The 21,435-nt window shown below is 44.3% G+C and overlaps 1 protein-coding gene across 3 annotated transcripts in view; it reads right to left on the bottom strand.

The window, feature by feature from the left end:
• Nucleotides 1–17,306, bottom strand: part of LOC147033387 (uncharacterized) — a 103,135-nt gene extending 85,829 nt beyond the window's left edge. For 2 of the 3 annotated variants that reach the window (XR_015051180.1, XR_015051179.1), the window contains exon 1: nucleotides 16,811–17,306. The gene's annotated coding sequence lies outside the window, so the exon portion shown is untranslated. The remainder of the gene's footprint in view (nucleotides 1–16,810) is intronic. The other variant, XM_085854543.1, reaches the window with a different exon arrangement.
• Nucleotides 17,307–21,435: the final 4,129 nt, after the last annotated feature.

Below are 21,435 nucleotides of genomic sequence, written 5' to 3'. Positions count from 1 at the left end.
GAGCTTGCACCATTCTAAGTGGGGCAGTTTAAAGCCTTCAAGCAAGACAGTGGGGTCTGAAACGAGGCGTTTGTTGTGGGCCGTTAGTTATTCAAAGCCCCTTGCCATTGAGACTCGGTGGAATGCTATTCTCCTCGATAGGCTTTCGGTGCTTTAATCTTGTCCTCGTAAGATTTTTGAGGTCCTGATAGAAAGGTATCTTTGGATTCCTGTTGATTGGGTCCAAAAGATGCTTGGTCGACAGGACACACACATTAAACGATGTTTAAATCCTTCCTTTCATTCCACTCCTCCTGCAGCATTGTCCTCCAATATTGAAGTTGCACAATAAAAGGTCACCATTGAGATTGCCTCACTTTTTCAAACGTTTTATTCTGTTGTTGAAAACTAAGCCTGTAGAAAGAGAAATTGCTGTTGTGTTGATCACGACCATAAATAATCCATAATCTTGTGTTGTCGAATCATGTGAGAACGTGCGAGGTTATTGTGAACACTCAGGTCTCTGTATAGAGTTTTAATGGGAGAGTGAACAGGTGTTCTGATTATGGAATATATATATATATATATATATATATATATATATATATATATATATATATATATATATATATATATGGACACGATGGCTTGGAGGAATGCACACTCTCCTATAAGCTGTCTATCCTAGGTTTGAATCCTGACCCAGCTATAAACTGTCATCCTGTTTCACAGGCAGGGTGATTCATCACTGTGTGTACCATCTCTCGGGCATCCTGTCTGCTGGCATTATTTGGTGGATGTTAAAGATCCCACGGAGTCCTTCATGAAGAGTATGTGAGCTATCGCCGGCACCATGGCCAAGTTCAATATTCCTGCCCCAACTACTGCTGGGAAGGCATTGACAAACCACCCAGTGTAACCCTTGCCAATAAACTGCTTCAGCAGCACCGACGCTCTGTGACACAGAGTATTGTACATCAGCAGAGCACATTCCTCTGCCACGCAATGCCTGATCCAGTAGAACATCTCGGGCCCAATATATTTTTGAAATATCATGCCACATCGTTTTAGCCCCCTCTCTCAATGGTGAAAAATCATTTTAAAAATTAAAAATTTTTTCTCGTATCCAGATATGGTTTTGGATCTTCACCAAAATCGAATCGATTCGTCCTTGTCACTCACCAACCTGTCCACCAACTTTCATCCGAATAAGTCCATAACTTTTTGAGCTTTCCTGCTCACAGACATACAAACGGACGGACAGGTGAAAACATAACCTCCGACCACCTTCGGTGGTGGAGATAAAAATATACACAGTACATAGCAATATGTATAAATATTTGTGCATTGTCAAACTTTTGCTCTTTTGCCTAATTTGATTAAAACATATTTTTGTGTCACATGAGACACAGCTACTGAATTTCGGCCAACATGTCATGCACCATAATTTGTCATGGAGAATTGGATTAGATACATTCCGTTTTTTACAATTAAAGTTCTGCAGTTTTTGCCAATGGGTAAATGGCATTGGCCAATGGTGAAAGGTAAGGATGATGGAGCTCACCTACATGTGAATTCAGGGCATTGAGAGAAGTCTTTGTTGAGTTACGAATACTGACATAAACAAGCCTGGTGTTGGCTTAACGGTTAAAGGTGGCTGGCTTAAGATGTTAGGGTCTTGAGTTTGAGCCCCTGTCGTGCTGTTGAAATAACACCAGGTTGGTTGACTCAACCTGTCATCCTTCTGTGGACAGCAAAATAAGTACCAGCTTACTGGTAACAGGGGCACAATATCAGCACAGCAGTGCTTCCAAAAAATGATGCAACCAGCATTCATAAGCTGCATATAAAATAATGATAAAAAGATATATTGATATGAATTTATGAATTTACTTGCAATGCACTTCAATGCAGGAGGAAACCATTAGGCCCATCAAAGCTTGCCCTATGATTGGCAACATGTCGTGTGTGTGTATATATATATATATATATATATACATATACATATACATATACATATACATATATACATATATACATATATACATATAGGAGAATAAGAAAGAAAACCACGAGGCTTTCCTGTTGGTTCAAAAAATCAATGGAGTATGGTTGAGTACAAATTGTTGATTGGCTGTTCCTTTTTCTGAACAATGAACAATCTCAACTACCTTAACTTTTAACATCATGATGATATGTCTGTATATACACAACATTGGAAATAGAGGAAAACCTCCTTTAAAATGCAAATAACATATCACATCCGATGATCAAACCTGTAAGAAGGTTCTCTTTGCTGATGACTCTATCCTCTGCCGTACCATCTGTCATCCCTCAGATTGGCAAGCTGCAGCCTAGTGGCTCTGCAGATCTGGATAAAATCACAAGCTGGTCAAACATTCCGAATATGTCTTTCAATCCTGATAAATCTCACACTCTCACTATCTCTCTCCAAAAGGACCATCTGGAAAATCTCCCGATCTACTTTCTCAACAATCCTCTTGAAGAAGTCCTTTCATTCAAGCTTTTGGGTCTCACTATCTACCATGTTCTTTCCTGGGAAAGCTACATTTCCAGGCTGGCCTCCAAAGCCACTTGCTGATTTTGCATCCTCCATTGCGCAAAGTCCTTCCTTGGCTCAAATGAGCTCCTGACCACATACAAAGCTTTCATCCACAGCCTGATGGAGTTCTGCTCTCTCATTTGGGCTGGTGCTCCTGCCTCACAGCTTTATCAGCTTCACGCTGTGGAAACCAAGGCATTTAGGATCATTGGTATCTCCCGCAGTGAGGCTGAGTCTTTGGGTCTCTCACTCTCTCACCACAGGCAGGTCGGTGGTCTTTCTGTTTTCCACTGTCTCCTCACTGGCCTCGCTCCCCCTGCTCTGTTTGCAATCTGTCCCCCCCCCCCATATTTCCACAGTGGGATCAAGGTCTGCCAGCAACCCCCTTCTGGTGAAACCGCCAAAATCAAGAATCCCTGCTCACCTTCACTCTTTCATTCCTCTTTTTTCCCACCTCTGAAACAAACTCGAATGCACTCTTAAATTTCACTTTTTCCTCCAGGTCTTCAAACAGCTGTTCAAACACCATCTCATATCTTCCCCCATGCAAAACCATGATATTTTCTACCCCCCCCCACCCCGTTAATCCACAAAATCCTTCAGGAACACGTCTCATTGGGCAAGAATTCATCTTCCAACACGATGACGACTTCAAGTAAGCAGCCGGTGTGGTGAAAAACTATCGAGAATGTAAAGATGATGAGAGAACACTCACATAGATGCCTTGCCTTTTACAATGTGCAGTCTTGATATGAACATCAATGAGACTTCATGGGGCAACATGGAAAGTTGAATGGCAACGAAACATCTTGGATGGATTGTGGTACTGTAAGTGTTACAGGATATGTATAACATCGTTCCACAGTCATACATTCATTAACTGGGTGGGTCAATGACAACAAGGTGCTGTGCTCAATCTATATAAACTATAAAGCAATGGTTCCACAAACCAAACACTAATTCGCAGGGCAACATATTCCTTTTGTTTTTGGATTGTCTCCATCGTGTCCCTTAAATAGGTACCCATTTTTTATTTATTTAATACAACAAACATACACAACTTTCCAGGTGAAACTTATGGAGAACAGTTAGAGTAATGTTTGAACTTTTTTGATTCGTCCTCAACATTGTTCACATTATGTTTTTTAATATTTTTTTTTTCGTGAATGAGCTGTTCATGGATTCCTTGATTCAGAATTCCAAAACAAATGGATCACCCATGGTGGTTAACCCGTTGCTTGGCCCCAAATATCCCCGGACGTGACTACGTGTGATTTTCTTTTGTTGAGGTTTCATCAAGGATAGAGTTCATGCCGTGCGCCCACAGTCCTTGGATGAGCTCGGTCGTTGTTACGAGATCTCATCACTAATGCCGTTCAGGCCATATCCCGTGCCTGTGATATCAGGGAATATCTGTGAAAAACTTAAGGACCATTGCGTTCATCTTTAGATATGCATTGAAAGAGAAGTTGGACATGTTGGGTACGAAAGAAAAATGCAAACATTACTCCAACAGCTCCGTATTCAACTGGAAATCTGTGTATGTTTGTTGTATATGCTCATTTTATTCAATAAATAACAAGAGTGACCGTACTGTGGTCACAACCTGCGACAAAATACGGTAACCGGCCGATTGAGAAATACATATTTAAAACACTCTTAAATGATAAACATTGTGATTGGGAAACAGACATTTAATTCACTATTAAAAGTTTAACTCGACGCCTCTCATCCATGTCACCCTCCGCCACCGTTATATCTGAACGAGCCGATTTGTCACACGGTCATGGACGTTTGACCCCAATATGGGGTCGTTTAAAAATTACGTAATGCTTTTTTTTTAGGGAGGCGCATACTGTGTGTGCTGACGGACTTGACTCAACCTTACTAAGAATTTTTCTTCGACATTGATTACATTTTTCAGGGTCCCTCATCGTAGTAACACTCGACCCAAACAAAGCCAATGGAAATCTGATGCAACAAACCCAGGCATTGTATAATCAGCAGAGGCCTAAAGGCCTCTTCGGCCCAACAGAAAACCAAGATGGCGGCCATATTATTTTGTCCGGGTGCCATGGTGGGTGGAGTCAAGTGACAAATGTGGGTGCGGTCTGACCAATGGGTGCATATTTCAAAAATCGACCCCAACAAGAACAACAACAACCATGCGGAGCTCTTGAAGAACTGTGATGCATCACAGGTAAAAAAAAAGGTGTCTATTCAAGGGGCATCATGGACATCTCTGTTGCAATCAATTACTCATTGTGTATAACCTCTGTGTCTGCATAATTGTTTCCAATAGTGAATATATATGTGGCATTCACACAATTACTGGGTTAAAACATGGTTTAGGTGGACAAAAAGAGGAATCCAATTGTGTGTGAGTGAAAATGTGGGTTATACTGCACAGGGAAAGAGGAGTCTGATTGTGTGTGGTTGAAAATGTTGGTTGTGCTCTGCAGAGAAATAGGAGTCTGATTGTGAGGGCACAACATGGGTTTGACTCTACAAAAAGAGGAATCGAATCATGTTTGTGGACTGAGTTCCAAGGTACATAGTTTGAAAACAACAAGCTATGCATCCGATGTGTGCCCTCTATGTGCACTTACACGGAGTGAGGTCCTCAGAGGAGATGAAAGTGTAACACTTAGTAGATTCATCAAACGAGAAACTATAAACCCGTGTTGAAATTAGGAACATCCGAATCAGAATGTGTCATCTAGTTATTACGTACACCAATATGGTATAAGTTTTGACCACCCCCTCCATTTTCCATAATTGCAATACAGTATATTACCACTGAGCTCGGCTATCATGATAACCATGGATAGTCATGGGGTAGACACATTCACCTTTGAGCTGTCTTGCTTAGTTTTGAATCTCAGCCCAACTACAAACTCTCACCCTGGTGTTTCACATACAAGGTGATACATCAAGGCATCTTCCATTCCATCCCTCGGATAGAATTTTAGCCAGATGATCTGTTCATCAGCATTGTTTGTTTATGGACGCTGAATCTCTCTCTCACGGTGTCTTTTGCAAAGACACCGAGAAAAAAAAAAAGACAAATTCCTGCCACCTTCCGTCGAACGTCAAGCCTGGCCAGCCAATTTGTGAAAGCCTTGGGCCAAAAACCATCCTTGGCTGACGGGATAATTGAGGCCATTAAAGTAGTATTGCATCAATTTATCAAACTGCAGCTTATTTTCATTATCCTCATGCTTTTTGGAAAAAAAAAAAAAAAACAGGCAGATATTGTAATTGGCCCCATCTGTGTGTCTGTCTGTCTGTGTCTGTCTGTCAATCTCCCAAGTTGTTGTGCGGAAATTCACAAAACTTGGTAGTTATGGCATCACCACATGACACAAAGGTGCAAGAGCGGTGTCACTTTGGCCCCGCCATAAGGATGGGGTCAAAAGTTCAAATACCGGAAAATGCAATTCCGGGCATACTTTCAAAGTTTTAAAAATATAACTATGTATATGCAACATTGGGGGACACATGAAAGATGTAATGATTTTTTTTGGGGGGGGAGGGTTTTTACCCCTGGTTCATGCCCCAGGGGTTGGGGACTTTGGATTACAAGGGTCGAAACAGAAGAAAAAAAATTGAGTCAAAATTTAATATTGGGTCATTGCTGGTGGAACTTTTTACCATCTTTCAACTTTGCTTTACGCGGGAAGTGTGGGGATTTGTGATGGTACACTATCGACTTCATTCTAGGTTTATAATTGCCACTTTGATGATTCAGTCAACTAAAATATAATCACATTTTGTCCTCAAACTCTGTTGCCTTCCTTGCAAATTAATCTCCATCTCAAAATGTTCTCAATGGGAAATCTCTCCAAAGGGTTTTCGCTCGTTTATATTGCTCCGTTTGTCACCGACACTCAACAATCGCAACGCGTTGCTGTGAAGGTGACTTTAAATCGCCATCGTCCAAGTCTTGTGCAAAGTCTCCATGCTGGCAATGAATCCAAGAACTTCTCCTGAAGGTGTATTAAAACTAGTTAGTTCGATTTAACGCAAGACGAAAGAGCGTGCTCTCGTGTCATCATAAAACTGTACCTGTCAAGTTGCTTCCATTTTCAAGGACAAAAAAAAAAACAAGAAAAAGAGCAATCAGAGATTGCAGACCCTCGCCAGGACTTGTTTTGTGTGTTTAGTTGTGTGGTGTTTGTGTAATTTTGTGTACTGGTCTGTTACGTAATTAATAAGAGGCATAATTGGAACTGCCACTTTATAAATGCTGGCAGTGATGAATGGTTCAGCCATTTCAGAGATTTTTGAATGTTTAAAAAAAAAAACAAACAATATGGCTGACGAATCACGTGACCAATGACATCATCAAAAAAAAATTGTTTTCTATTTTATCCCTAGATGACCCTCAAAATTTTTTTATACTGATCGGATGTGGCGTTCTCCATATGCAATTATGACGTCACAACAAGGCACCTATGACATCATTAAAAAAAATCAAACTCATTCCCCATGAGTACTTGCTATGTGCCAAGTTTTAATTTTTTTCCTCGGTGCGTTTTCAGACATAGAGGTCCAAAGTTTTCCCGTTTTTCCAATATGGCTGCCACACCACGTGAACTATGACGTCGTAATTATCATTAAAACATTCTACATGAGTAGTTGCACCAATGGTGAAAATTTCATCTCAATCCGACAAGGGGTTGCAGAGAAAAACACGAAAGTTCTGTGCGGACAAACAGACAAACAAACAGACAAACAAATGGAGCCAAATTCAATACCCTCTCCTTTTGCAATTGCAAAAATTCAAGATGAAATAAATAGCCATTGCAATTTTATATCTGCAGCGATGAAGAATGTGACCGAGAGAATGTAGTCTTCTCAATTGCGATGCATCACAATCAAGGATGGCTACTTCACCCATTGAAAAGGGAAATCTGGACTACCAACTAATATAGCTGCCCAGCAAGGAAAGGCTCAGGCCCAACGTTTCGATCACCCAAGTGGTCTTCGTACTCAAGATAATGACTCGGTGGTCTAAACTTCAGACCCGAACCTTTCCTGCTGGTTTGCTGCCCTCCAGTTCATGCTGCCTTCATTTTTGACTTCCCCAACTATATTGTTATATTATAACTATATTGTTATATTATAACTATATTGTTGTCTGGTTTCATTGGAAACATCACTATTTCTAAGTTCACGCCGATGTGCTGAATTATCACCCTTAATGAGACATCCTTACATAAATCCCTCTCTCCTCTCTTCACACGAACCTGTGCTCTTGATTGAACCAGATTCTTTTGTGACCTTCCAGCAATGGAGGAACCACCCTCTCAAGTCTTTTTCCCACGCCGGGCGCCACCCGCTTGTGCCAAGTTTTCATTGTTTAGTCAAGTGACTCCCACGAGCCAGTTCAACCAGGCTTTTTAGAGGTCTACACTCTGTGCTTTACAAGCTTGCCGTGCTCGGGGTATAGTGTTTGCAAACTGTGAAGGAGTTCCCAAACTATAAACATGGCGCCGATGCTTACGGTGCGTCTCATCCTTGAGAGGTCCAGTAAAGCCACCCGACTGGCTTTCTGGGTCATTTTCCCCATTTAAGTCTAGATTTCTCCCAGATTTCATTGATATAAAGTCTAACCATCTTCACTTGCCAATGTATGATGATTACACCATGATTTGTACGAGGTGCAATATAATTGGCGACATTTCGATTGCACAAAATAATCAAGAAACATCTTTCATGAGAAATTATTTCCAGTTAAACTTGGCAGAAGGCTCCGACATTGTTGGCTCGAAGAGCATAGTCATGATGTTCAGAAATTCGGAGCTCGAGTGATCAGAGCAGCCACTTTATCAAATTGCTGAAAACGTACACCATTGTATGCCGGTACCATGAACGAATTCTCAATGCCCGCTTTAATCTACTACCGTTTCCACACCAAAAATGCTGCTGTATGCAATACCAGCATTGGTTTTAGCTACCATTGACATCAAAACGATGCCAACAAATTGGTGGAAATCTTCTGGCATTTTGCTGGAAGCTCATGCAATGTGACCCGCTCCCTACTAGAACAACCAAGGGGGGAGAGGGTCATGTTATTTTCCTTGTTGTTGTCAATTCTTATTATGCTATTATCATTATTGTTGTTATTAGCCCGTCCCCTACACAGCAGGGGACAGGGTTTTGTAATCGCTTCAGTGGGTGTCGTCTGTCTGTCTGTCCAGGCCATAACATTTTTTAGTCCAGGCCTCAAAGTTTCAACAAAGCTCTATTATGAGAACCACCAGACACCTTCTCATCCCACCTTCATTGTCATTTAAAAAAAAAATTTTTTATTGATCACAACATATCTTCTTCTCCTTTAACGGCCACTATTATCCCACCTTTCTTGTGGGGTCAGCCGGGGGAAGCCTGGCCAAAGTCTTCACGAACCGGCTGGCGAGGCCTGATGTTCGACGAGTTAGGGCAGACATTTAAAATTTGGCCATGGTGGCGCCAATACCCTGCCTGCTCTTCGCAAAGAACACCATGTGAACTTTAATATCCACCAATGAATGCTGGCAGACGGGACGCCCGTTTAACGCCCATCCAAGCCATAGTGTAGACATTGATGAATTACCCTGCCTGAGAAGTGCCAGATTCACAGTTTATGGCTGGGTCAGGAATCAAACCCAGACAAGACAGCTTAGATGAGTGTGTGTACCTCTCGGCCATCCTATCAGCCAGATTGATCACATGGTAGATGATTTGTAATACCGGCTAGCACCAGAGGTGGCACTATTTCCACCACATGTCAATTTTGGAGTTTCAGTGACATCCACATTAATTCACCCCATTATATTCACATATTATGGAGAACATGAATTAATAAAATTAACTTTTTTTATTTTGACTCGTTTTCATCAAGTTTAGTTTGATTACAAAGAGGAAGTGGATGGGTCTTGCATTTTGGGACGCTTTCTGGTTAATTTTGTTATTCGAAGCAGCCTTGGAAAAACGAGACATGAGCGTGCAACAACGCTCAAGCCGATTATATATATATATATATATATATATATATATATATATATATATATATATATATATATATATATATATATATATATATATATATATATATTTTTTTTTTTAACATGGCGTTTTGCTGATGTTGAAAAAGGCAATAAAACATAGGAATTCTTCATGATATTTTGCAGTCAAGTCAAAAGCAACATTTGCTAAGTGAGTGTGAAAATAAGGCAAAGGCCTCTTACTCGTGATACAATTAAGGGTTCTGAAGCGTCACTCGTGATACCCTCTCCCACCACCACCGGGAGTGGCACTACACAATAGACATTTACTTAAGAGAATTTGTGTCATCCCTCCTTTGGAAACCCAGGGGGAAGGGGGGAATGGGAGGGGGAGGAAGTGGCTACAACGTTTGTCTTGTGACCTTTAGCCTCCTTGGCAAGTTTGATTGCGATTGGATAAGTAACGACAGACAGGCTTTTCTGCCTGCCACAATCCTCTTCGTGCTGTGTTAGTGTCTTCACCATGTACCGGCATTTGTCCTTCCCTCGGATACTATAATGATGCACGGGAGATGCTCATTATCACATTTATTTTGGACCATAAACTATCTGATCTGCATCATTATCAACGAAACTCCTTCATTCACTCCCCCAGGAGTTCAAGTCTCTGATGCTGCTGCTGCAGCTGGTAAGTTGCAAGAGGTGCAGATTTTTCCAGCCACCATACAAAATATGGTGGCATTGCAAGTACACACACTCGTTCTGTTTTTGGTGTCCAGTGAAAGAGAGGAGAGTCCATATATTTATTGCATGTGCAAATACGGCAGAACTTGAACCCCATCCTTCCCAACCCTGAAACTGCTTCATAAACAATGGACAGATGCCTTGGTTTTTAGCAGCTTCGCAGGAATTTGATTCCCACCATGGCCATAAATGTGCATCTTGGTTCTTCGCAGGTATATTGCGTAAATAATCTTGCGAGAGTGACGTTAAACTGGTTGCGACGCGTGGATCCACGTCCATTTCATGACGGACTTCAAAAGATCCCATGGTGATTTTCGCAAGAGCTGACCCGAGTGTGCCAGTATACCTTGGCTGAATTCCAATCTCCCACCCTAACTACTGCGAGCCAAATCAATGGCAAACCACCTTGTGTATCCCTTGCCTAAAACACTGCTTGTGCAGCATTGATATTCTGGAAAGAGCATGCACGGTCATGGATGTTGACCTGCTCGAGTATGTGAAACGTACACAGATATTGCAAGGCATTTCCTCGGTGAAATTTTCTCTGAGTGTCTGCTCATTTCATGACTACTTGTATACAAGACCCGTCATTTCGCCGACAGGAATACCAATCTTTGCTGCGATGGCTAATCTATGGGGCAAGAACAAAAAAGGATTCCTGGGAGATCATGCCGTCTGTGCGGGCATAACCAGCATCGCACGTTGGCATTTACAGGTTCGCCACGTGTGCTCATGTTGTACCCACACACAAACATTCCTTTTTTATCACAAACCTTCCTGGGAGTTTCCTGAATCCACATTCATTGGTTTCATTGAAATCAGTTCCCAATTTTTTTTTGTTTTTGTTTGTATACCTTGTCGAGGCTCGTATGAGAGCTAATACACAACGCACAGCAAGGGGGTGGGGGGGGGGCATGAGACAAGAGGAGCGGGAGTGGGAAGGACAAAACAGTGGGGAACAGAGACATTAGGAGATCTGTGGAAGGGAGACGGATGGGACATGGGGAATACAAGATGAATATTACAGGAACTTTCAGGAAGGAAAGCAGGGAATTTAAAGGAGGTGGGCTTGAGGTGGATTAACGGGGGTATCGAAGATTTGGATGGGGGATGAAAAGATCGAGGATTTAGAAGGGGGGGGTGATAAGACGTGGTGGTGAACAGCTGTTTTGAAAGCCTGGAGGGAAGAATGGGATTGAACAGAGTGAGGGAGTTTATTCCAAAGGCGGGAAAAAAAAGAGGAATGAAAGAGTGAAGGTGAGCAGTCATTCGTGATTTTGGTAGTTTTCCCAGAAGGGGGTTGTTTGCGGAACTTGGGCGCCCTGTGGAAACATGGTGTGGACAATGCGCAGACAGAGCCAGAGGTGAGACCAGAGAGGAGACGGTAGAAGACAGAAAGACCACCAACCTGCCTGCGGTGAGAGAGTGAGAGGATCAAAGACTCAGCCTCATCGCGGGAGATGCTCATGATCCGAAATGCCTTGGTTTCCACAGCGTGAAGCAGAGAAAGGTGGGAGGCAGGGGCACCAGCCCAGAAGGGATAGCAGTACTCCATCAGGCTATGGACAAAAGCTTTGTAAGTGGTCAGGAGCTCAGGAGGGCCGAGGAAGGACTTTGCACGATGGAGGATTGCCAGTCGGCGACTGGTTTTGGCGGCCAGGTTGGAAACGTGGCTTTCCCAGGAAAGATCCTGGCAGATAGTAAGATCCAGAAGCTTGAAATAAAGGACTTCTTCCAGAGGATTGTTGAGAAAGTAGATGGGGGGGGGGTTCCAAATGGTCCTTTCGGAGAGACATAGTGAGAGTGTGAGATTTGTCCGGATTGAAAGACATGTTCCACGTGTTGGAACCTGCAGTGAGCGAAGAAGCTGCTGCTTGCCAGTCTGAGGGATGACAGATGGTACGGCAGAGAGTGGAGTCGTCAGCAAAGAGATAGAGAGGATTTTCCAGAGTCGGAGAGATCATTGATGAAAACCAGAAAAAGAACAGGGTCCAGAATGCTGCCTTGAGGAACTCCAACCTGGACAGGAAGAGGGAATGAAAGAACTCCATTTAGGGCCACATTTTAACTGCGACAGGAGAGGAAGTCTGTGAGCCATGAGTGGAGATGGCCTTGAATACCATAGGAAGAGAGTTTGGTGAGCAGGGCAGGGTGCCAGACCATGTCAAAAGCACGTGATATGTCTCGGGATATGGCTCCGATTTCATGTCTGGCATTGAGGACCTCCATCGATTGTTGAGAGAGCAGAAGCAGCATATCCAGGGTAAAGTGACCTGGTCTGAAACCAAATTGATGATCGGAAATCAAGCCATTGGAGAAGAGGCAGGATTGAATGTCTGAAGCAATGATGGATTCCATAACCTTGCTGATGATTGGGAGAAGGCCGATTGGTCTGTAGTTACAGGGATCTGTTTTGGCAGCTTTTTAAGTAGGGCAGTAATATTGTTAAGGATTCGGCGGTGGGGGGCTTCGCACCCTACTCTTGACAGCCAAATGTTGAAGATTCGGCGTCACTCAGCACCGCCGTCTCCGGGAATATAACGCCAGCTGGTTTGGCACAGGTCTCGGGTTACGCGCCTCAGATCACGATACCAAAATACACCTGTGCCTTGCCAGTTGGGGAAATAGACCCCGGTTACAGACTGGGTTTGTCAGAGACCGAGCGAAGTCTGCCAGTCCGTAACCATTTTGGTTTTAAATACAACTCGGGCGAATTGTTCCTCAGCGTGGCACGAATAAACTCAAAGCGGTAACTTTCATATGAATCATCCAGATTTATCGGGGACACATCGGGGAACACAACACAAGCAAAACATTCACGAACGTTATAATTAATCTATAACCCGCTCTTTACTAGGGAGCTATGGATTACGGGTTTCGAAGGGAACCCCAGCGAAATAAACCTTAGACAACATGCAGACAAGACACAGAGTACTTGGTGATGCCTCATGGACGAGGGGAAAGTGTCAAAGGCAGGAATGCGGCTTGTGACAAGCCGATGTCGTCGGATTTGAGCACCCAGCTCGAGCATGTAGCGTGGCAAAATGGCGCTCGTACTCCTTCTCCCGGCACCGCTTGCGCACGCAGACCTGGCGCGTTCAGCCCCCGTAAGGTCGACCCGTAAGGTCGACGGCACAAGAGCGAAAGATCCACAGTGTGCTCCAGCTGGCTTTTCACAAGGTCCAGCATACAAATCCAGGCCTGGCCTGCTCACCAGATTAGGCCAAATTGGGGTGTTGGGCTCTGCAGGCGGATAGACAGGATTACAAGACGCGTCGAGCCGTGCAGTGAGTAGGGATAGTCAGAGGCTCCGTCACTGGACTCCGGATGAACCTGTCGATGACCTCCTCATAAAAGTCAATCGCCGACTCCCCTCATGCAGTTCCTCCTGCCTACCTGGGACTTGCTCTTTTCAGGAATCAGATCACAGACAGACACAGCCGTCCTTTATACAGCCAATCGTGACTCTCACAGTCGTTTCTCATCCAGCAGAAGGCAGACTCGACAAAACAGCCGTTTCTTTTTACAGCCGATCGCAGACTGACACAGCCGTCCATTATACAGCAGATCGCGACTCGACACTCAGGCAGTTTCACCCTTGCCTTTCTGGCGCTCGCTCTCCCATACAGGGTCCAGCTGAACCCGCCGGGACCCGTGATTGGTCCATCGCTCGAGATTGCAGCTGCCCTCCACCAATTAGCTGCCGACACGTTTCGCCGACCAACACTCTCAGAGCGCTGGGTGGGGTGAGTTCGGAGAGGGGAACGAAAAATAAGCAAGGCGCCTCCCGGTCCACCACCACTGTACGAACACTGGATAGCCTGCTACACCTCCCGACACATGTAACGTCCAATTACCGAACAACCTGACTGAACATGCATTTAAGGGGGAATCTGGGCTAATCCTATATTTAATAACACACAAACGGCCATTTCCACAACAATATTTGAGATTTCCAAGCAGATGGCAGATGACCTTGAGCAAATTAGAGGGTGAATAGAACAGAGAGAGGGTGAGCAAGAGCAGAGGAGCAGGTTTTTAGTACATGTGGGCTGATGCTGTCTGGACCGGTTGCAGAATGAGTCGAAGTTTGACAGCAAGCTCTCCACCTTGTCAGGAGAAAAGGACACAGAGTCCAGGGACAGTTGGGTGTGACTGCGTAAGGTGGGTGGAGAAAGCGATGGGTTTTGGACACAAGATTTCGATGCAAACACCGAGTTTAGGCATTCAGCCTTTTCACGTGCGGTATCAGAAGTGCGGCCACTTGAGGTAAGGGAGGGGACGGAGGGGGAACATACACCAGAAATAGATTTGATTAGATGCCGCCAGGATTTGGAGAAGGGAGAGAGAGGTTTGAGAGTTCAGGCTTGAGCTTCGAAAGATGTTGTTTCCTGGCTCTCCTGAGGGTAGATACACAATTGTTCTGAGCTTTATGGAAGGAACTGAGATTACCCTCAATTGGGATTGCTTTCCATGAGGAAAAGGCAAGTTGCTTCTAGACAACTGCCTCACCACAAGCTTCAGTGAACCATGGGCGGGAGGAAGGGTAGGAAAACTGAAGACGAGAGGGGATAAATCTGTGCATGAGGGAGAGCAAGTTTCTTTGAAAGAATTCCCAGGATGAGTTGATGTTGGAGAAAATACCGATGGGAGACCAGTCTTGAAGTTTGATGGCTGCATGGAGACCCTGCCAGTCGGCTTGAGTGAAACGCCAGACTCGACATTGCTTATGTGGTTCTCTGATAATAGCCAGAGAGATGTTTACTTTGACAAGCATGTGGTCAGAAGAAATGATTGGATCAGAGGAAGAGCAGCAGATATTTTGAGGTAAATGTCAAAATAAGATCCAGAAGATATAGAGTACCATTGGTTGAGATCCGGGTCGGGAAGTTGACCGATTGAGTCAGTCCCAATGAGTCACAGAAAGCTTTTGCTGAAGTGCCATGACAGGTGAGAGAGGTACCCACACCTAGCCAACTGGCAATGATGACAACTGAAGTCACCACATATGAGGAAGAGAGAGTTTGGATGAGAAGATAGAAGTTGGTCCATGTTTTTGGATAGTGAGGTGTAAATGGAGTCATCACTGCTTGGGGGACGGTACAGTATACATATAAACATGAGGTGGGAGTGGAGGGGAAGCCATAGCCACAGGTATTCCTGGGGGTTTGGGGGAGTGAGGGCAGTGCATGGAGAGTGAGGAATAGTCTTTGATGAAGAGAGCAACTCCTCCACCAGGACGAGACTCAGGTCTGTCAAACCGGAGGAGGGAGTAACCAGGGAGAGATACTTGGGGGTCAGAGACGTCTTGAGGGAGGAAAGTTTCTGTTTGGCAGATTATGTCTGGTTTGTCAGTGGCCAATCTGTATGGAAAGATCTGTAAGGTTTGAGCGAAGGCCCCAGATATTTGAGGTCCACACTGTTAATGAAGAGGGAGGGGATGAGGCTTTTGTGCAGGGGATGGGAGGGGAGGGGGAGGGGAGAGGGAGGGTAGGACAAGGGAGGTGGCACGGAGGTAAGGAGAGTTGTCGAAAGAGTGTGGGGGATTGCAGAATAGCTCAAGGAGGGGGTGGATGAGTAGAAGAAAAGGCTCTGTGGTGCTGGGGGAGAGGGGGACAAGAGTGGCGGCAGAAGGCAGTTGAGGATTTGGAATGATGAGATGGAGGTGAGAGGGCATGCGAAGGAGGAAGCTTTGTGGATGTGAGGGGGGGGGGTAACTTTGAGAAGGGTGAGTGATGGGGGTGAATGGTGGGAGAAGGGTGAGTGGAGAGTTTTTGAGAGAGGTGAGAGGGAGACTTGGAGGGAGAAGAGTGTGATGATTGCATTGAGTGGGAGGGGTGAGAGGGGTGAGTTGGCACTGAAGTTGGAAAAAAAAGAATCGTTGATGGAAAGTGAACATTCATAGCAAATTGGGTTAAATTTTTTTTTTTTTTTTTAGGTCAGAAATGCGATTAAACACATTTCTTGATGGATGCAATAACAGTGAATTAAGAGAATGGAGAGAAGAAACGCTGTAACAGTTGGATTTTTTAGACAAGGTATGAAGGAAAGGTCGAATTGAGAGCAGTCTGTTGAAATAGAAGAAGAGTGGTGCATTATGATACAATAATGAGGACCACACGTGTGAAAGAGGAAGATGAAGCATTATAAGAGATCGTTATTATTATTATTCTTTGAGAGGCTTTTCATCAATTTAGGTAATGGAAGGGTTATCGAAAAAAACCATGAGGGGAATGGTGAATTTAAATTGTAAACGCAGGGGGGGGAAACAGATCACGTGGTTACGGGAGAAGAACGTGGCTATGGGAGGTGAAATGAATGAGACAGAGACAGAGACAGAGACAGAGACAGAGACAGAGACAGAGACAGAGACAGAGAGGCCTCCGGTTTGAATTAGGCTTTAATTTGCTTGATTGAAGCAATCTCTCCAAACACAAACAAAAAAGGTACAACAACAATCGACTACAGCGAAGTATAATAATAATTAACCAGCAAACACACACAGAGCTAGGTACTCTCTCTCAACTCTCACCGTTTAAGCCTCAGTCGACTACAACGCCAGTCAACGACAAGAACTGAGGGACCTTGCCTTTCGTCAAAGCAATTTTTCCAGCTGTAGCTCCACCAGCAAGTCTGACGTCACGAGGTGCGGCTTTGGCTTCTTCTTCTTTAATTTCACCACACAGTTTTCCAGCTGAAGCTCCACCAGCAAGTCTGACGTCACGAGGTGAGTCTTTGGCTTCTTCTTCTTCAATTTCTCCACAGGAGGTGTATAGTCAAAAGTTAATTTATTTATTTTAAATAAAGATTGCGTAACTTTCGGAAAAGGGAAGGTTGAAGTAAAATCGTGGAGGTGTGTGTGGTGAATTTGAAACGGTAAACGCAGAGTGAAGCTGATAGATCGATGAAAAGTATCAGGAAGAGTAGAGAGACACGTGGTTACAGGAAGTGTAGAAATAGAAAGGATACAAGGATGATTATTCATTTTTTGATGGATTTTTGAAGAATAGGTAAGATTCGGGAATGGATGGTTGTAAGAAGAAATTGTGAAGGGAATTGCGAGAGTAGGTCAGCTCAAGTTGAATAAAGATGGTGCGCCGGTTGAAGGAGGAAGAAGAAAAAGGATGAGAAGAAGAAGAAGAAGAAGAAGAAGAAGAAGAAGAAGAAGAAGAAGAAGAAGAAGAAGAAGAAGAAGAAGAAGAAGAAGAATCGAGATTCATGGGTATGTAGGGAGAAAGGTATTTTTTGGGGGGGGGGGGGTTTGTTTTGAATTTAACACAAGAAACAGTGTTTAGTTGGGAGGTATGGGGAATGTTGGGAAAATAGGGAAAATAGAATTGAAGGTAATAGGGAGAGAATACAAATAAAAACGATCGCACACCTCGAGGGGAAGGATGGGTAGGCCTCAAGGAAACCGGTAAGACAAGGTCGACAAAAACTCACAAAGACGAAAACTCGCAAAGTTAATATAACACGACAAACAAACAGACGGACAGACACAGCTCTTTTTATAAAATACAGTAGATGGAGACCCATCAATATGCATCCAGTTCCATGGTTTCAGCAGGTTCAATTTAAGTCGCTCAACACTCGCTACCATCTTGCTGCACTTGACTGTTTGCTCGTCACAACAAAAATCCTCATCGATAGCATTGAGTAGGTGGTTTTAACATCAGAAAAATTCATTTTAATGTCTAGGCTGAGTTACTTGGCCTGTTACTTTCACATCGCAGAGAGGTTAGTGGCTTCTGTATTCTCCTCCCTCCATTTTGGTCTTGGACCCTCCTGTGCTCTGTCCCACGCAGGTTTCTGCATGGCACACATGGTCTGCCAATAACCCTCCTCTTGTTAAATTCCCCAAATCCATGCTTAGTTCCTCATCTCCACTCATTTGTTCCTCTTTCTACTTCCCCAGTCTTTCAAGTTCCATTCTTCCCTCCAGGGCTTCAAGACAGCTGTTCACTCCAACCTCAGGTCAACCCCCATCTGATCTCTTCCACCTCAAACGACCCTATCCTCAGGCATTCCATTTTTACAAGTTATTGTGACCCACCCCTCTCCCTATGCCTGGTATTGGCTTAATAGCTAGTGTTAACCTTGGGATCCTGGGGTCCTGAGTTCAAATCCTGTTTGGCTGTTGAATTAATACCAGGTGGGGTTGACTCTGCCTGTCATCCTTCAGAGGTTGACAAAATGAGTGCCAGCATGTTGGTATCCTGTGTCTGAGCGGCGACCTGTCCAGGATTGTGCCCAATAGCCAAGGAGACTGCTTCAACAGCACAGAGAATGGTCCCCAAAAAAATTTTTTTTGTTAGTTGTTGGTTTGTTTTTTCCTTTTCTGTTTCATCCCCACTTTCCCCTTCCTCCTCTTGCTGTGTTCCAGATTGTGTGCAACTTGTTCACCCCAGTGCGACCTCCTCCTCATCCCCCTCCCCTTGATCTCACTCTCACTTGTGCTTCTACTCTGTTCTTGGAGTTTCCTCCCTTTCCATTTTGTTCCCTTCCATTCTGTTCTCGCTCTTCCATGAGCCTCGACCATATATAGGAAAAAAAAACTTTCCTGAGTTTCTGCTTCAAACCATTTAAACATTCTTTGTTATCCACTAAGGCTTCTGATCCACATACAAAGATAACCGTTCCTTTTGCAAAAAACCCTTGTTAACCCTTCGGAGAGTTAACAGAATTCTTATGGGCCCTCCAAAGCACCCCCCCAGGCTCTCTACTAATTCATGGTCCAGGCCAGTGTACCCATTGCTCTTTTGCTTGTGTAATATTCTCCCTGCTGTATTGTTCCAGGAGTTTAAAAATGGCAGCTTGTATCATCTTTCACCCCCATACCCCTCCTACAGTCCTTCACATTAATACAACATTCATCAATAACCGTAGTTTTTCATTTTTTGCCCTTAATGAAAGCCAAAGAGGCTCTTGCCAAGGGTTAACTCTAGAAACGTCAACTACATGTCTCGGTGGTGAACACCGTCATCTAAATTTGTCCACTGACCTGGACCGACAGGTATGGCCTTCATTAAGACTCGTATTCAATTGTTCCACATTTTAGCTCCGATCCATACCATTACCTCTCCACGTCATGAGAATGTCCAGAATCCGGACATGTTTTATCCTCGTTCTGGGTTCGGTACATCGGCTGCTGCTGCAGCTGCTATCCCAGGTCGAAAATGAGACGTATAGTGTTGCTTTCACCATATGTCACGTCTTGACGGATATAATTCGCCATCACGGGTCATATACCACAAAGTCACCTGCGCGTTTTGTATGAATAATGGGGAGGAAAGATTGGGCGAGTCACATCGTCATGAATAACTTGAATTGTCTGGTAAAGGCGTAATGGTGTGTTTGAAACAAAAAGACGAACACCTGTATTGTGCAAGACCCTGAAAGCAGAATCACTAACATGCTTTGTGTTCATGAAATAGAGCACAAAATTGTGATGATTCTCTGATTGGCAAAAATATATCAATGCATACATTAGGAATAAAAGGAATGAAGCCTTTGGACCCATTTTGTCCAACAATCTTGTGCTTTATCGACAATACAGTACCTTAATGTATTAACTTGTATGTCCTAACCCTATTCTTAAGCTTGGTGTTGGCTTAGCTACTTGGTTGACTGGCTTGAGATCTTAGGGTCCTGAGTTTGAGCCCTGTTGTCCACTGAATTAACACCAGGTGGGGTTGATTCAGCCCGTCATCCTTCTGAGGTCTGCGAAATGAGTACCAGTGGACTGGTATAGGGGCACAGCATCAGTAGCACAGCTGTGCCCCCAACAAAATGATAGCTACCCGACAGCCAAGCTGCCATATGCAAGAAGAAGAAGTCCCTATTCTTACCATTAACTTAACATCGACCCTACTTGAAAATCCACAGATGGTGAATTGGATCAGGATGCCGGCACACATTGACCTACATTATCGATTGCTACAATGGGATCTTTCACGTCCAGTGAATAAATGCAGACGGCCAGCTTTAATGCTCCATCCCGCCCCCAATCCGATGGATGGAATGCTCAGGGACACAGCACTTCCTTCCAGACCATCACACTGGCAGTTTGGTTTTCTGCCATTCGTGATTGAACTTTTAGAGCCTTTAGTTGTGCCTCGAAGCGAGGTGGGTGACGTGGAATGATGGCGAAAAGCTGGGGGTGTGGGCTTGGCATCGAGGACCTACTACTATGTGCCTTGTTTTTGAATTGCTGACATTCTTTACTGCCAGCTAAGGAAGAAGCACCATTACAACAACAACAACAACAACAACAAACTTTGGTGCAGGAGGAGACCATTCGGCCCATCATGCTGTGCTACAATATACATACATGCAATGGGAGCTTGTGCCACATCGCGTTGCTGCGTCCACTTTCCACCGGTATACCAGGGACCTCCATCTGGCCATCCCCATCTCTTAGGGATCGGACATTCCGGGCACCCACCCAAAGGGACCGCCTCAGGTTCACCCAAGGAGACCGCCGTCTGGTGGACGACACCTCAGCACCACCCCGACACACACTGCAGTGTGTTTTGCAGAGTGAAGTGTTTTGTGGTGGCCGGAGTGCAAATCCTGCCACCAACCTCCGAGGGATCCTCACCACTGCTCACAACAACACTCACCATGTTCACTACAAACACCTTCTAAAAATCCCCACAACAACCTGCGCTCGGCCCCCTCACCACAATCACCTCATCCGCTTCAGTCTCCTCACTACAATCACCTCAACTACTCCCAAATGCTTCAACGCCTTCACCACAAATGCCAGCACTTCCTCTCCCTCACAACAACTGATACAACAGTCAACACTCACCACAGTCTCTGAGGATGCTGGGGGAATGAAGGACATTGGAAGGGGATTGGGGGGGGGGGGGAGTTTGGCGTGTAACTTGAAGCGCAAATATGCACTGTGGCTCGTATAATGATGTCCGGGTGGCCCTGGTGTTCTGTATATGTTGTTCTGGATTTCAGAATCAGATCCGAGTAATGCACACAGCATTCATCTCCTCAGACAGTTATTTCCATAACTGCATGTTCAGAATAGACCCATCCCCTTGTCTGGTGGGATTCTAACTTTGATGCGTTAGAGAAGGGTAGAGAACAGGTTCTCTTTCTTTCTTATGGGATAACCTTTTCCTCTTTATGATGCGTTCATGA

This window comes from Eptatretus burgeri, chromosome 2 (genome assembly GCF_056783735.1).
Source record: "Eptatretus burgeri isolate ZD-2024b chromosome 2, Ebu_testis_v1, whole genome shotgun sequence".
Lineage (NCBI taxonomy): Eukaryota > Metazoa > Chordata > Myxini > Myxiniformes > Myxinidae > Eptatretus > Eptatretus burgeri.
The sequence above is the reverse complement of the archived record's forward strand: the minus strand, read 5'-3'. Positions and strand labels throughout refer to the sequence as shown.